Below are 16287 nucleotides of genomic sequence, written 5' to 3'. Positions count from 1 at the left end.
AAAAAGCTTCAAAAGTAAAAACTAAAACTTAAAAATAGATAAAAGCATACAGAGTAAAGATATAGATGAAATTCTCAAAGAATTAATAAGATGTTACAAAACCCACAAATAAATCTAATTCTTTATAGATAATATTTATTTATAAGTATCTTGTGTTTTAAGCTAAATATTACATAAAGTTTTTTTAAATCATAAAGGTCTATGGAGTAAAAATGTTATAGCAAGCTAAGGTTAATATCTTGATTAGGGTTTTTTATTGCCGTGAAGAAACACCATGACCATGGCAACTCTTATAAAGGAAAACACTTAATTGAGGTGGCAGCTTGCAGTTCAGAGGTTTAGTTCATTACCATCATGATGGGAACCATGGCAGTATGCAGGCACATTTCGTGTTGGCCACATCTTGACCACAAGGCAGCAGGAAGTCAATTGACTGTCACACTGAGTGAAGTTTGAGCAAAAGAGACCTCAAAGCTCACTCCTACAGTGACACACTTCCTCCAACAAGGCCTCCTAATAGTGCCACTCCCTTTGGGGGCCATTTTCTTTCAAACCACCACAGTTAGCTTAAAAATAAGGAAAGTTTTTTTTTTTTTTTTTTTTTTTGTAAATGTAGCATGCAGCCTGGGCAGTTCAGAGGCTGTGGATCTGTGAATGAGAACAGTGTGGGTACCAAAGGACAGACTTCATTCCAAAGAGATAGACAGGAAGAGCATTTGGGATTATGAAAGAGATAGCAGGATCACAGAAAAGCATGCACAAGCAGAAAGGCTGTGAAGCCTTAGCCTCCCCCAGCTCTGCAGAATTATCACGTGTCCGTGACCTAGTATACATTCTAAGCACTGGAGTGTGTTTAGGGCTCTCATCACCTCCCAGGACATGAAAGCTCAGGCCTGCACGTCCTGTCTACTGCACTGCCAGCCTCTGCTTCCACTTTGGCAACACTAACTTCACCTTGAATTTCTTCACAGAGTTCCTGCTGGCAAGGTTCCAGCAGCTGGAGACAACTGGATTTTGTATTTTTAATAGCAATGCCATCAGCAACAATCAACAATCAAAACTGATCAAGAGTCAAAAGTCTATGAACCCTGGGATAGAGGGAGCTTAAGTACAAATAAACAACACCATAGAAAACCTATTTGATGAAGTTACAGGAGAAATGTTCTCAAATTGAAGGGAAGCTATGGTCATTCAATGAAAAGAGGCATTTGGAACTTCACAAAGCCAAACAAGAAAAGAGTCTCTCCAGGACGCATCACAGTAAACACAGGATACATAGTAAAGAGCAACGCTGAACACAGCAAGAGCGAAACACCAACTCGTCAGACAGAACTTACTAGAATAGTATCAGCTGTCTTAGCATACATCCTAAAGATTGGGGAAGTGTAGAACAAGGCATTTCAGGCCCCAGGAAAAAGTAATTCCCAGCTAAGATTACTCTGAGTAGCAAAGTTACTGAAATCAATGGAGAAATAACAACCTTCCAAGCAAAAGCTGAAGGCACTTGTGATGATTGTTCCAAAACTACCGAATCCCAAATACCGGGAGGAAGGAAGATAACTACAAACAAACAAACAAACAAAAAAAAAAAAAAACCCAAAAAGTGAGAACTCAGGGAAGGTTGAATTTTATAAGAGAAACAGATAACCAGATGAAAGTTAGAAAAGTAGCTCAAATATGTTGAAGTCAATAGACTAGAGAATCCCTAGGATGGATGGGAAGAAAAACCACCAAATAATATTTGAATGAACCAGAAAAAGAAAAAAAGTAGGAATGAGCAAATCTCTTTTAGTTATAACCCTAAATGTAAATGTCCATAACTTTCCAATTAAAAAATGAAGACTGACCAATTTGATTAAAAAACAAGATGCTGTGTCTGAGCATGGTAGTAGATACTTTAGATCCTAGCACTTGGAAAGCGGAGGCAAAGACAAAAGCAGATGGATCTCTGTGAGTTTGAGGCCATTCTGGTCTACATAGCAAGTTCCAAGCAGGTCAGGGCTACACAATGAAACAGTGTCAAAAGAAAAAGATCCTGACCTGGCAAGATTACTCAGTGGGTGAAGGTGCTTGTAGAACAAGCCTGGTGACCAGTCCGTGTAAAGATGGAAAGAGAGCATGAACTACACACACACACACACACACACACACACACACACACACACACACACACACACAATGAAAAACAACAGTAAAAACCCACCAAAACAAAAATCCAACTATTTGTTGTTAAGAAAACAGACTAGCAAAGACATACATGTACCTTATCTTAAAAAAACAAAAACTAAAACAAAATAGTCATGAACTGCCAAGTGTGGTGCCACATGCCTGTAATCCCAGTACTCAGGAGGCAGAGACAGGAAGATCTGTACAAGTTCAAGGACAGCCTTGACTATATGAGACATGAGACAGAGAGAGGGAGGGAAAGAGCATTGGGGGGAGCATGAGAGAAGAGAGAGGGAGGTCTAAGTTTGGAAATCAAAGGGTGATGGGAACCTGGAAGAAAGGATACTATTACTTGGGACATCAAACAATAAGTCATACAGCAGATTGTTATGGCTGATCCTAAGATAAACACCAAGGCCAGCAGGGCCTAGTGGAGAAGTTACTACTGTTTTACTAAATGGACATGCTGTGCCCATCAAATGCTTTCTAAATATTTATGTTTATGCCCATAGATTGGTGCTGTTCTCATCTTTGGTCAGTGAACTTCTTTGTGAAGTGAGAAATGGATATTTCAGAGACTCGTGGCTGGTCATAGAACTGAGAAAAAGTGAGGGTTGAATGCTTAGCCCTAAATAGGACATCTCTATCTTCTTCTCTTTCTGCTGAACTAATGGCGGGATCGGAGTCTTTCGTCTCTGCTTTCATATGTGTTTGCCTCTGTGTTAGTTACTTGTTTCATTAAAGTGATAAAAACCACTTAAGGAAAGAAGGGTTTAATTTTGGCTCATACAAGAGTACAGTCTTTCATGTGGGAAGTCGTGGTGACATGATCTTGAGGCAGTTGCTCACACTAGATCCACAGTCAGGAAGCAAAGGATGGTTGAAAGGCTTGGGTTTGGGCTTGAAGGCAGATGCTGAGGAAGCTTGTTTCTTTGGTGCTGTTAGAAGTGTTATTAATGCTATGGAATGATAACACGGTGGAGGCTCTGAGGAGAGTTCATGATCCAATGCCATAGACAGACAGATGTCATGGCAAGAGCTCTGGAGAAAGTTCAGGCCCGTGAGGTAGAGATGGTGGGTTCCTTCTTACAGGTCTTGGAGGAAAGGGGTGGTTTCATGCCACATGGTTGATGAATAGTCTATAGATTGCTTGTAGTCAGACTGTATCTGATTTCCAGATGGCAAGAGAGAGGAGAGGGTACCTTGCATTGTGAGAAAGGGAGGAAGGAACCTTGTTCATAATTAGAGGATGTGGGGGAAAGTGAAGAGGAGGGGCACATTTTGTTAAAGTTAAAGTCTACCCATTGTATTGGTGGGTAGCTCTCTGCTGTCCTGGAGTCCAGGAGCCTGGGCCTGTAAACTTCCATGGGTATGTCAAGGTTTACTGGGGAGCTTTCCCGCTCTTGCCAAGTACTCAAAAGGATGAAAGGAGGAAGCAAATCAAGGAAGGAAGGAAAGAAGAAGGGAAGGAAGAAAAGCAAGCATCAGAGGTGTAAGACATTAGAGACAGAAATCTTACCTCCTGATTGGTGGCTCACCCTGTCATAGGTGCAGGTCAGAAGCCACAGGACATCTGCTGAGATTTCCAGGTCCTAGTGTCTCAGAACAAAGAAAGGGACCAGAGACACATTGATTATGGTAGGCATAGAGAAAATTTATTAAGAAATAAAGCACTCCCAAGTGAGGAAGTGGGCCAGAGAGCTGGGAAAGGTTAGAAGCTCTCATGGTGCTCAGCCATGAAAGCAGTAAGCACATGTGTCTCGTTCACATAGCACCCACCTTCTCCTACATTTGGAGATCGCAGGCTTCTCTTATGCATGTTCTAGTCCTTCATGTAGCTCCGGCGGGAGGAGTTTCCAAGTTTTCTGCCAACTTCTTTCATCATGCCTCTGTTTCTACATCTGACTCTCCTGCTTTTCTCCTGCTTTAAGGCCTCTCAACCCCCTCTGCCAACAGGGCTGTGTTGATTGAATCCCCTCTCTTTGTTCTTTGTCTTTACTTGTCTCTGTAGATGGCGTTGTGGGACAGGTGGCCAAGCCTATCCTACTGAGATCAGAGCCAGAATTTTTGTTCTAAAACTTCATTGTACCATAAACAAAAAGGAATTTGAGCTAATGTAACTGTTTTAATTTCTGTGAAAGAGTAACTTATAAGTCAATTTGATACTATGCAAATAATTTATAAAGTGAGTATACATGTAGACAACACACACATACATATAGCTATGCATAGAGATAGATCAAGGGGCTAAGAAATGGCTCAGCAGTTAGGAGCCTGTTGCTCTTGAGAAGACCTGAGTTTCGTTCCTAGAACTTAGATGGTGGCTCACAACTATTTGTAACTCCAATTCCAGAGTATCTGATGCCTTCTTTTGACCTCTGTGGGTACTGTATGCATGGGCTGCACATACATACAGGCAGAACACCCATACACATAAAATAAAAATAAATAAATCTTGAAAAAAAAAAGACCAAGAGACTCCAATTTTTTAGCTTCCATTGAGCTGTCATTGGTTATTTTTAAGGCACAGTGCTGATCTGATTATTTATTCCATAGCATTAAGCAATTCTTAATTCAAAACCTTCATTGTAGTTGGTTGTTTTTACTCTTTGCTCTTTTACTCTTACTCTTTACTCATTGGAGAGTCTGCCACCCAGCTCCCAAATAAATCACACAGAGGCTCATTATTACTTATGAATGCTCAGTCTTAGCTTGGCTTATTTCCTGCCAGCTTTTCTTAAATCATCCCATCTACCTTTTACCTTGTCAGAGGAAGTGTGTCACCAGGGGTGGACTCTCAGGTTTTAGAAGCCTAAACCAGACCCAGGGGCCTTTTTCCCTCTTCCTGCTACCTGTGGATCTGTAGAACTCTGAGCTGCTTCTCCAGCACCACATCTACCTATGTGCCACTGTGCTGATGAAGGACTAAACCTCTGAAAATGTAAAGTAAGCCCCCATTAAATGCTTTCCTTTATAAGAGTTCCTGATATCATGGTGCCTCTTCTCAGCAATAGAACACTAAGACAACATCAAAAAGATTACTTACCATGATCAAATTGGTTTTTATCCCAGAGATGGATATATAGCTCTAGATATGTAAATCTACAAATGTTGCAAATTTCATTAATAGAGTCAAGGTCAGAAATCACATTGTCATCTCAATAGATACAGAAAAGGCTTTTGATAAAATCTGGTGTTGCTTCACGTTAAAAGTCCTGAAGCTCGGAGTGTGGTGAAGCACGCCTTTAATCCCAGCATTCGAGAAGGAGAGGCTGGTGTATTTCCGTGATGTGGAGGCCAGCCTGATCTACAGATTCAGGACAGCCAGAGCTGTGAGATCCTGTCTCAAAAAAAAAAAAAATCCTTAAGAAAGTCAGAATAGAAGGAACACATCTCAATATAATAAAAGTTACATATGGCAAACCTATAGCCAGCATTACATGACATGAGGGAACACTCAAAGCATTTCCACTAACCAGGATCAGGATAAGAATGTTCATCTTCTGAACTCTTATCCAATATAGTACTGGAAGTTTTAGCCAGAGCAATCATGCAGAAGAAGCAAGCAAAAGGGCTACAAAAAGGGAAGGAGGAAGTCCAAGCATCTCTGTTTGCACATGATATCATTTTGAATGAGACCTGATACACAAGAATCCTTAAAGACTCCACCAGAAAACTTTTTTATTAAATAAATGTGTGTGTGTGTGTGTGTGTGTGTGTGTGTGGTATTGTATGAGAAAGTCATACATATATACAATGTATTTTGATCGTATCTACCCCCACATCCCCACTCCAAGTCTCCTGATCTCCCAACACAAACCTTTTCCAACTTCATATTCTTTCCCTCCCTCCCTCCCTCTCTCCCTCCCTCCCTCCCTCCCTCCCTTCCTTCCTTCCTCCTTCCTTCCTTCCTCTCTCTTCTTTCTTTCTTTCTTTCTTTCTTTCTTTCTTTCTTTCTTTCTTTCTTTCTTTCTTTCTTTCTTTCTTTCTTTCTTTCTTTCTTTCTTTCTTTCTCTTTCTTTCTTTCTTTCTTTCCTAAATAAAATACCTCACTGAATCCAATTAGTTCTATCCATATGCATATGGGCATGATCCACCTACTGAAGCATGGGTAATCTATCAGTGGCGGTACCCCAAAAGAAGAAGGACTCCCCCTTTCTCCCTAGCCATCACCTGCCAACAACTACTCAGCGGGAGTGTAGATTCCTGAGTTTCTCTTATCCATGCTGGAATGCTGATTGGCTTGATTTTGTGCAGGTAACCAAGCACAGCTGTGAGTAGTTTATTGAGTATAATGGTCATGTCCAGAAGGTTGCATTCCACATCACTCCTTCCCATCCTCTGGCTGTTAGGTTCTTTCTCTTTTCCTGTGACATGCCCTGAGTCTTAGCTAGATGGAGGCTTAACATAGATTTCTCATTTAGGGCTGAACACTCAACAAGAATTTATTCTCATTACTTTTTACCAGTTACAAGTCTCTGCATTAACTGCAGCCCACTGCAATAAGAAGCTTCTCTGACCAAGGCTGAAGGCAACATGAATCTGTGGACATAAACACATGTAGAAGGCAGTTTAACCGAGCGCAGCATGGATCTATGGATATACACACACATAGAAGGCAGTTTAACAGCACGACCATTTGGCAAAACAGCAATAATGGGTCCCAGTACACTGCTCTTAAAATTTCAGAAAAAAATGCTTTTAATGAATTTCCATTGAACTTAAAAAAAAGTGATTTCAATAACTCTTTTTGTTCCCAAGAATTGCTGAGGCTTTATATTTGAAACTAAAATGGAGAAATGTTGTAAGTATTTATGTACTAATTCATTAAAAAGCAATTAGCACATTGTATGTAACCACAATAAGTTTTTATGAAAAAATTATAAAATTAAACAAATTTAGCGGAAAAAAGTCATCTTTAACATTTTTTTTTTTGGAGAAATTTCACATCTGGCTTAATAGAAGACAGCTGCATTCTCATATCTTCCTTGGCATGCAATATGTGATAAATGTGTTATTTTGGTTCAAGTAAATGAGAAAAATCTGGCCTTTCACAAATATGTAGTTGGAAATAAAGAAATGTTTGAAAACCTTTATAGAAAACTGGGGATGCAACTGGCAGTTTTCAATGGTGAACAGCAATGTGGAATCTGCAATCTTATCATGGACCAGAGAGATGATTGAGCCATTCAGAGCACCTCATGCCTTTAATCCCAGCAGGGAGGCCCAGTCAGGTGGATCTCTATGGTGATATATTGTGTCCCCCAATATATCACACATCCTAATAAACTTATCTGGTGTCAGAGGACAGAACAGACACTAGATAGACATAGAGGCCAGAAAATGGTGGCACACACGCCTTTAATCCTATCACTTGGGAGGCAGAGATCCATCTGGATCTCTGTGAGTTCAAAGCCACACTGGAAACAGCCAGGCATGGTGACTCACGCCTTTAATCCCAGGAAGTGATGAATCCCAGGAAGTGATGGCAGAAAGCAGAAAGGTATTTAAGGCATGAGGACCAGGAACTAGAACTGGTTAAGCTTTTAGGTTTTTGAGCAGCAGTTCAGCTGAGATCCATTCCGGATGAGGACTCAGAGGCTTCCAGTCTGAGGAAACAGGATCAGCTGAGGAATTGGCAAGGTGAGGTGGCTGTGGCTTGTTCTGCTTCTCTGATCTTCCAGCGTTGACCCCAGTACCTGGCTCCAGGTTTGTCTTTATTAAAAAGATCTGTTAAGATTCGTGCTACAGATCTCTGTAAATTTGAGGCTGGCCTGGTCTTCATACAGAGCTCCACAGCCAAGGATACATAGTAAGACCCCGTCTTAAAAGACAAAACAACAATGAAAAGAGCAGAGGATGTGAGTTTAGTTCCAGCACCCACGTGGCTGACTGTAGCTCGAGTTCCAGGGGATCAGATGCCCTCTTCTGGCCTTCATGGGCACTGTACTCATGTGTACAGATCACACCTCCTCACGCACAGACAATTAAAAATAATTAAAAACAGAAATAAAAATGTGTTTTAGACCCTGATCAATGGTCTTTTCATACTGTGTCATGAAAACTCATTTGGCTTTCTTGCTATCTGCGAGGATCTGATTTTGATTTCAGGGTTCCCAAGACTGTGCTCTAAGAAGTATCACATGAATGTTAAATGGTATTATAATTTTAAAAACCCACACCTAGATATTGGGGTAAATGCTGAAAGATCAAAGAGACAAAGAAACAAGCCATGTCTTACCTCTAGGATTCCTCAGCCTAAACAAGCTTTAGTTTCTGTCTCCTCATGCCTTATATACCTTTCTCTGCCCAGCCATCACTTCCTGCAATTAAAGGCACGTGTGCTTCCCAAGCAAAGACATGAGATCTCAAGTGCTGGGATTAAAGGTGTGTGCCACCACTGCCTGGCTGTTTCTCTTGTAAGACTTGAGTCAATCTCATGTAGTACAGGGTGATTTTGAACTCACAGAGATCCAGATGGATCTCTGCCTCCCAAGTGCTAGGATTAAAGGTGTGTGCCACCACTGCCTGGCATCTATGTTTAATCTAGTGGCTTGTTCTGTTCTCTGATCTTCAGGCAAATTTTATCAAGGTACACAATATATCACCACAAAGGAGCATTGTTCTATGCAAAACGTCTATATTTCCTGTTTTGAAATGCATGTGGAATTTTATTCTGTTTATATTGTTTTGAGTGTAACTTATCATGAAATAATCAGCCCTGGAGAGTAGCTATGTGCCTGTAAATTCCAGCTGCTCTGAAAGTTGAGGCAGAATTGCTGCAGCCCAGAAACTGAAGCCAACTTGGTTTTTTAAAAAATAGGGGTTAAGGTAGGAAGAGAAAGATGAAGAGGGGAAGGGAAACTTTGTTTTTACAGCTTGAAAGAAAAGAGGCAACTTAGTTCAATATAAGGCTAGATGAGGAGCACAAGGGCAATTTAGGTCAAGGGAAGGAGACAGATGGGCTTGACTGGACTTAACTGGTTGTGTTGCATCCAAGGCCTGCCCATAGGCATGTTGTTTGCTATCTGTAGGAACCAGACTGTGGAATATTCCTTTACAGCGTGTGAAGAATATACGTGACTGTGACTGGTTTAATAAAGAAGCTGACTGGCCAATAGCTAGGTAGGAAGAGATTGGGCAGGAGAGCCAGACTGTGAGAAAGAAGGGCAGAGTCTGGAGTTGCCAGCAGATGCAGAGAGAAGCAAGATGGGCATGCTGTACTGAGAAAAGGTACCAAGCCATGTGGCAAAGCGTAGATAAGAAATGTGGGTTAATTTAAAATGTAAGAGTTAGCTAGCCATAAGCCTGAGCTATTGGCTGAACAATTAATATTAAGCCTCCGTGTATTTATTTGGAAGCTGCAGGCGGGACAGAAACTTCCACCTATACTGGACAGTTCTACAAAGGGCGGTCCTGCCTTGGTCAGGCAAGGCTGCAACTTATAAAAGCATCATGTAATATAGAAAATGAAAACCATGATTAATAGACCCCTCAGGTTGGTTTCATTGCTTTTTTATAATATACCAGATATATTTCTGTTTCTGTTTTCATTCATTGTCAAGCCTTATATTTGTTTTATCCCTTTGAATTCTTATTGTCCATCAAAAACTGAGCTCCAAGTTCCTCTCTACTTTGAAGACTTTCCTAATGAGTTGCTAACCATGCATTGCTTTTGCAACACTGCTTACATTATTTGTCTCATAGGGTTATTTATTTACTTTTTCATGGTCTAAGCTATGTCTCTCCAACTAGACAGTTTCTGGACATCAGCCACTTCATGGTGTACTGTTCAAATCCTCCAGAGTGTCTGTCTTTATTGGGTCAAGACCTGCAGCCATCATACAGGAATACACCTCTAGCTTTCTTGCTCTGTCTTGCTGGCCTGCTCCTATCTCTCTGGCTCTTTGCTTACTTGATTGTCTCTGTAGTCTTTCCCTTTGGATTAGATGGGTGTTTATCATTACTCCTTTGGGATGCCCTTCCCTCTACTTCTTAGCTAGAGTCTACACTTGCATTAGCTTCTGATCACACTGGCTCTACACATATTCTGAACTTGTTCCTCAATTTTCCTTTGAGTTGTAGCAAGAGTTAAAAAGTCACAGAGTCTGTTTCTTGTAGACCTCGTACAAATTAGTGTGAAATTATGACTTCGGAGTCTTTTTCATCCCTGTTTTTTTTTGTGATTTAAAATTTTTCATATATAGTGGTGTCATTGAAATAATCAACACTTTAAAGATTTTTCTTCACCATTTTTTAATTATGTGTATAAGTGTGTCTGTGTCTGGGTATGTGCATGTGAGTGTAATGACTGAAGAGGCCAAAAGAAGGAGCTAGATCCTCTAGAGCTGGAGTTATGGGCAGTTTGCCTGACTGTGGGTACTGGGAATCAAACTTGGATACAATGCAAGAGCAGTTTATACTCTTAACCCCTGAGCCATCTCTGTATAGCCCAATAATTAACACTTGAAAGAGTTTTTTCAGAGTTTTAACCTCTCCTGTTGTAGTAACTTTCAGATAATTCATTAAATATCTAACTTTGCTTTCATTGTCTGTCAAGTCATATAAGTCTTTGCCTAAAAGAAACTCGAGGACTAAGGTTAGAGCTTAGTTATACAGTATTCACCTAGCATTCATAAGCTCCTGTGAGGCCCTGAATTTATTCCCCAGGGCCCCATTCCCCACCCCTGTATCAGGCTTGGACTGCCAGCCCCCGAATTGTGATACCCCCAAATCAGACTTAATATTCATTATGAATGCTTGGCCTTATCTTATGCTTTCCCACTAGCTCTTAATAACTTAATTTAACACGTTTCTCTTCCTCTACATTTTGCTTTAGGGCTTTTTACCTTTCTTTCATTCTGTATGTCCTATTTTCCTGCTTCCTCTGGGTCTGGATGGATGGCTGCTCCCCCCCCACACACACACCGCAGCTCTCTTTCTCCTTTGTTCTCTCTTGAGCCTAGATTCCTCCTACTTATTCTTGCTGCCCACCAGCCCCACCTATCTCTCTCCTGCCTAGCTATTGACTGTTCAACTTTTTATTGGACTGATCAGGTGCCTTAGGCAGGCAAGGTAAAACAAACGCAACACATCTTTACATAGTTAAACAAATATTCTTTTCCACAACACCCCCCCCAAAAGGTTTGAAAATCGTCCCAGCTTTGTTTAATTTGGCTCAATGAGTCCTAGTTGAAAGAGTAACATGAACCAAATGTTGAAATCTCACAAATGTCATAACTGAAAAATATACCAACCAAAAAAACTATCGTGGAAGTTTTAGAAATTATCCTTTCTTTAGCTGGCTCAGTATTATAACTTGATTTGTACTATAACTAGAGATAGTTTATAGGTCTTTAAAAAAAAAAGGGTATGTGAGCACTATCTAAAGAAAAGGAGTTTTTTTCATTTGTTCAAATCCCATATCCATTTATGAATGCAAAAATATAAACACTTCTTTTTTAACAGGAGGTAAAACCTAAAACAGGTGTTCAGTGTTTATGTACTTAATCATTTACCTGACATTTACAGTTTATTATTATTATGAGTGTGTGTGTGTGTGTGTGTGTGTGTGTGAGAGAGAGAGAGAGAGAGAGAGAGAGAGAGAGAGAGAGAGAGAGAGAGGAGAGGGAGAGGGAGAGGGAGAGGGAGAGGGAGAGGGAGAGGGAGAGGGAGAGGGAGAGGGAGAGGGAGAGGGAGAGGGAGAGGGAGAGAGGGAGAGAGGGAGAGAGAGAGAGAGAGATGTGAGAGAGTATGTGTGAGTCACACTGCATGTGCAGAGGTCAGAAGAAAAATTTTGAGATTCAGTTCATTTCTTGCATCCCAGGATCTGATGATGTAATTCAGATTGTCAGGCTTGTACTTTTATCCTCTGAGCCATCCTGCTGACTTGGATGTATGGTTTTATTTGCCCATTTTCTAATAAGGGATGGCTAAGTTCTGTTAGTGTTCTAATCTGTGTGAAAGGCAAAGGTTGTTTTCATTTTGATTAACTAGAAGATGTAATCTTGTGATTAAAGGTTAGTTCCCAAATACTATTTAAGAAGTAGATTAAGACTGAGAACCACACCGATTCAGATAACTCTTCATGACATTCCTTTCCAGTATTGAAGGATCTGCTCTCACATTGACAGTGGGGGGATGAGATGTTGGATGCCATCCTCTATTTTCTACTAAAAATTCATTACACATATGTAAACTGAATACTTACCTTAGTATTCTTTGAAATGGAGAACTCTAATCAGCCTAAATTTTAAAAATTGACTCTAGGGCCTAGGGAGATGACTTGGAGGTTAAGAGTACTTTCTGCTCTTGCAGAGGACCTGGGTTCAGTTCCCATCACCCACATAGCAGCTCACAAATGTCTGTAATTCCAGTTCCAGAGGACCTGGTACTCTCTTCTGGCCTCCCTGGGCACCAGGCATTCATATAGTACACAGATATACATGCAGGCAACACCATACACAGAAGATAAAAACTAAATCTTTAAAAAAAATTGTTTATTCATTCTGTAATTCAGAAGCTTTCACCGACATTCTCCCAGGACTTAGTGAGGCCTCAGTGGCCCTCTGCTGAGGTGTGTGGATGGGTTGGGGTGTAGATGCTCAGGAAGAGCTGAAAGGCAGACCTGATAGCAAAGTCAGGAGGGTTGGTTGCATTCAAACGATTGTTTAATGTGTTGCCAGCAGAAGTATCATTCAGAAAGATACCAAAGTGAGAGGGTCCTGGGAACAAGCTGCAGATTGGGAATTAGTGTTACCAAGTGGATCAAGGAGATGCTTCTGGGAAGGCAGGGAGAGAATGCCCACACAGAGAAAATGCCCACACAGGTTCCTCATAACGTTCCCAACTCTGGAAGTTTCAGACTTCCAATAAGGTGACTGAGGTCTGTCTATGGATGGAATTGAACTGCTCAGGCCACCAAGACTGTTCATTATGCATTTATTAGCCAACACCTATTTGCACGTCCACTGATCCAGGCGGAGGTAACAAACAAAATAGTCATTATATCTGGTCACTGATATAGTTTGGTATTAATTTTTGAGGGGTAAACAAAATTTAGGTTTTTTTTTTTAAGATATTTTACCTCTAAGGTAAAACTGAGATTTAAAAGTACCTTTTAGGGGGAAAAAAAAAGCATATGGCTGGGCATAATAGTGAATGCCTTCAATCCTAGCACTCAGGAGGCAGAGGAGGCAGATCTCTTGAGTTCCAGGACAGTCTGGTCTGCATGGTAAGTTCCAGGCCAGTCAGGGGTACATAGTGAGAACCCTGTCTCAAAATAAAAAGTAAATATACTGTGTAACAAGTAGATTTCTTATTCTTTATGACATTTTGTTTATTTTTGTCTATATGTGAGTGGAGAGCCATCTCATCAACTCAATTTATTATCCTTTATATAAATCTTAGAGGGCAGGCAAAATGGACCAGAGAGTAAAGACACTTGCCACCATACCTGATGAGCTGAATTTAATTCCTGGAACCCACAAGATTCTCCCATTTAGCTGGACTATGGGATGGCACCATTGTGACCCAGCTCCTAAACTTTGAAGTTCTTTTCTTTTTTTTTTAAGCTCTCATACATAGGGTCCCACTATGTACCCCAGGCAGGCCTGAACTCCCTTTGTAGACCTGGCAAACCTTGAACTCATAGACATCCTTCCTCAGTCTCCCAAGTGTTGGGAATGAAGGCATGTACCCACTACATGTGGATTCTGGGCTAGTTTTATATATGGCTGAATATAGAACCCAGTGCCCTGTGCAGGCTAGGCTAGATTTCTACACAGCCTTACATCCCTGGTCTGAGACATTATTGTATTGTCAATTTCCCTTGATTACAAAGAACAGATTAACAGGAGTAAAAATATGATTATGTACTTGGGCGGAAAACCCTAAGTTACGTATGTATTAACATGCTGGCTTAGAAAGGATAATTTATGGCCAAGAAAAGATCTTGGGTTTTTTTTTTCTGTTGTTGTTTAGGTTTTTTGTTTGTTTTGTTTTTATTTTGAAATAGGGTTTCTCTGTGTGTAGCCTCGGCTGTCCTGAAACTCACTAGGTTGTCCTAGAACTCAGGGATCCACTTGCTTCTTTCTCCCAAATGCTGAGATTAAAGGTGCGTGCTACCATTGCCCAGCTGGATCTTGGGATTTTGAAGTCAGTTTCTAAAAGTTAACAGTTTATCCTTGGTACCCTCAAGAAATTACTAGGAGCCAAAATAAGAAGCATAATCCTACCTGATCTAAAACCACATCACAGCTCTTCCTGGAATGTTTCATGTCAAGTAAGAATACACATTAACATTCCCCAAAAGGCTCAAAAAACAATAAAAAAAAATTTAAAAATGGAAATCCAGACTAGATGAAGGATAAATAGCAATTCTTTTTTTTTTTTTGGTTTTGGTGCTGGAGGTTAAACCTAGGGCCCTACTGAACCCTGTTAGCCACAAGACTTTTAACACATGTAACTTCTTTGTAAAGACTGAAAAAAAAATGCCCTTAGGACATAGATGAGCACAGATTTTGACTAAATTATGAATTTTAAATTATGCCTCAAAGCTAGAAGGGGAAAACTTGTATGATTGAAAATTACTCTATAGCTTGTGTAAGTAAGGCTAAACATTCCCTTAACGTGATGTTTTTCAATCTTCAGATGTATGCAGTGAGATGTGTGCTGGTCCATTTTTAGGGTCCCACCCAATTAATTGTTCTCTGAGCCTTCCTTCTTTATTTATTTATTATTATTATTTACTTATTCCAAAATGGAGAGAGTATTTCCCTAGAAAAAGCACCAAATACACTGTGTGTGCTTGGTGCTTGGGGGCCAGAAGAGGGTGTCAGATCTCTTGAAACTAGAATTACATGGGTACTGGGAACCAAACTCAGGTGCTGTGGAAGCATACACTCTTAACCAATGAGGTCTCTCTCCAGCCTCATTTTCATGCAGTTCTTATCATAACAGGTTTTTATTCCACAATTACTAACTTTCAAAAACAAAATTAAGTCTAAGTAAATATCTTTTTTATATTAAAACTAAAAAGTTGGGGTGAAGATGATGATTAGGTGAATATCTTTTAATAGCTCAGCCCAGTTCACTGACATTCATTAGCAAAGTGACTTATTAGAAACTGTATTTGATGCTCACTATAAATGATCGAATTTTGTTACAGGTTGGCATATTGCAATAGTGTATTATTCACATGGCTTCATAAAGAAGATAGAGAAAATGATGTTTTAATTTTGACCAAATTAGGTCTACCCTGAAATTTGTTTCAAAGTGTGCTTGTTTTCTAGGGAAGCGGATTCTGGGGTGAAATAATGTCGCCACCCACTGTGCAGATTGTGGTATGACAACGAGAAAACCAGTTTTCAATAAACCATGAAGCATAAATCAGGCTAGTCCATCTACACATTATATCCCTCTTGAATTTGACTGGCAGGAAAAAAATACTCAAGTAAATCAACCAGCTCTTTTAGGAGTCCAGTGACACGAAGTCTTTAGGACTTTAACAGCAAATTCCTTTAAAGCGTAAATGAGCTGGGCGGTGGTAGTGCACACCTTTAATCCCAGCGCAGATCTCTGATCTCTGAGTTTGAGGTCAGCCTAGAGTACAGAGAGAGTTCCAGGCCAGTGCTACACAGAGAGACCCTGACTCATAAAGATAAAAAAAAGCATAGAAGAACATATGCACACATACAATTTACTGAATTTAAATTTCCCCGGCTCCTTTAGCAACTACTTTTCAGCAGGCAGTGGTGGTACAAGCCTTCAAGCCCAGCATTTGGGAGGCAGAGGCAGGTGGATCTCTGTGAGTTTGAAGGCCAGACTAGTCTACAAAGTGAGTTCTAGGACAGCCAGGGTTGTTTCACAGAGAAACCCTGCTTTGAAAAACAAAAACAAACACCCCCCCCCAAAAAAAAAACAAAACTAAACAACAACAACACACACACACACACACACACACACACACAAACCAAAACAACAAAACCTCACCCCAATCACTTTTTAAAAAATCATTTCTGTTCATTCTTTACCTTACCTAGCCTATATTTTACCAAAGTGTCTATTTTCTCCTACACTACCCATACAGCCTTTATTTACTTTTGTGCTTGTGAGACAGGG

This window comes from Peromyscus maniculatus, chromosome 4 (genome assembly GCF_049852395.1).
Source record: "Peromyscus maniculatus bairdii isolate BWxNUB_F1_BW_parent chromosome 4, HU_Pman_BW_mat_3.1, whole genome shotgun sequence".
Classification (NCBI taxonomy): Eukaryota; Metazoa; Chordata; class Mammalia; order Rodentia; family Cricetidae; genus Peromyscus; species Peromyscus maniculatus.
Note: the sequence above shows the minus strand (reverse complement) of the source record.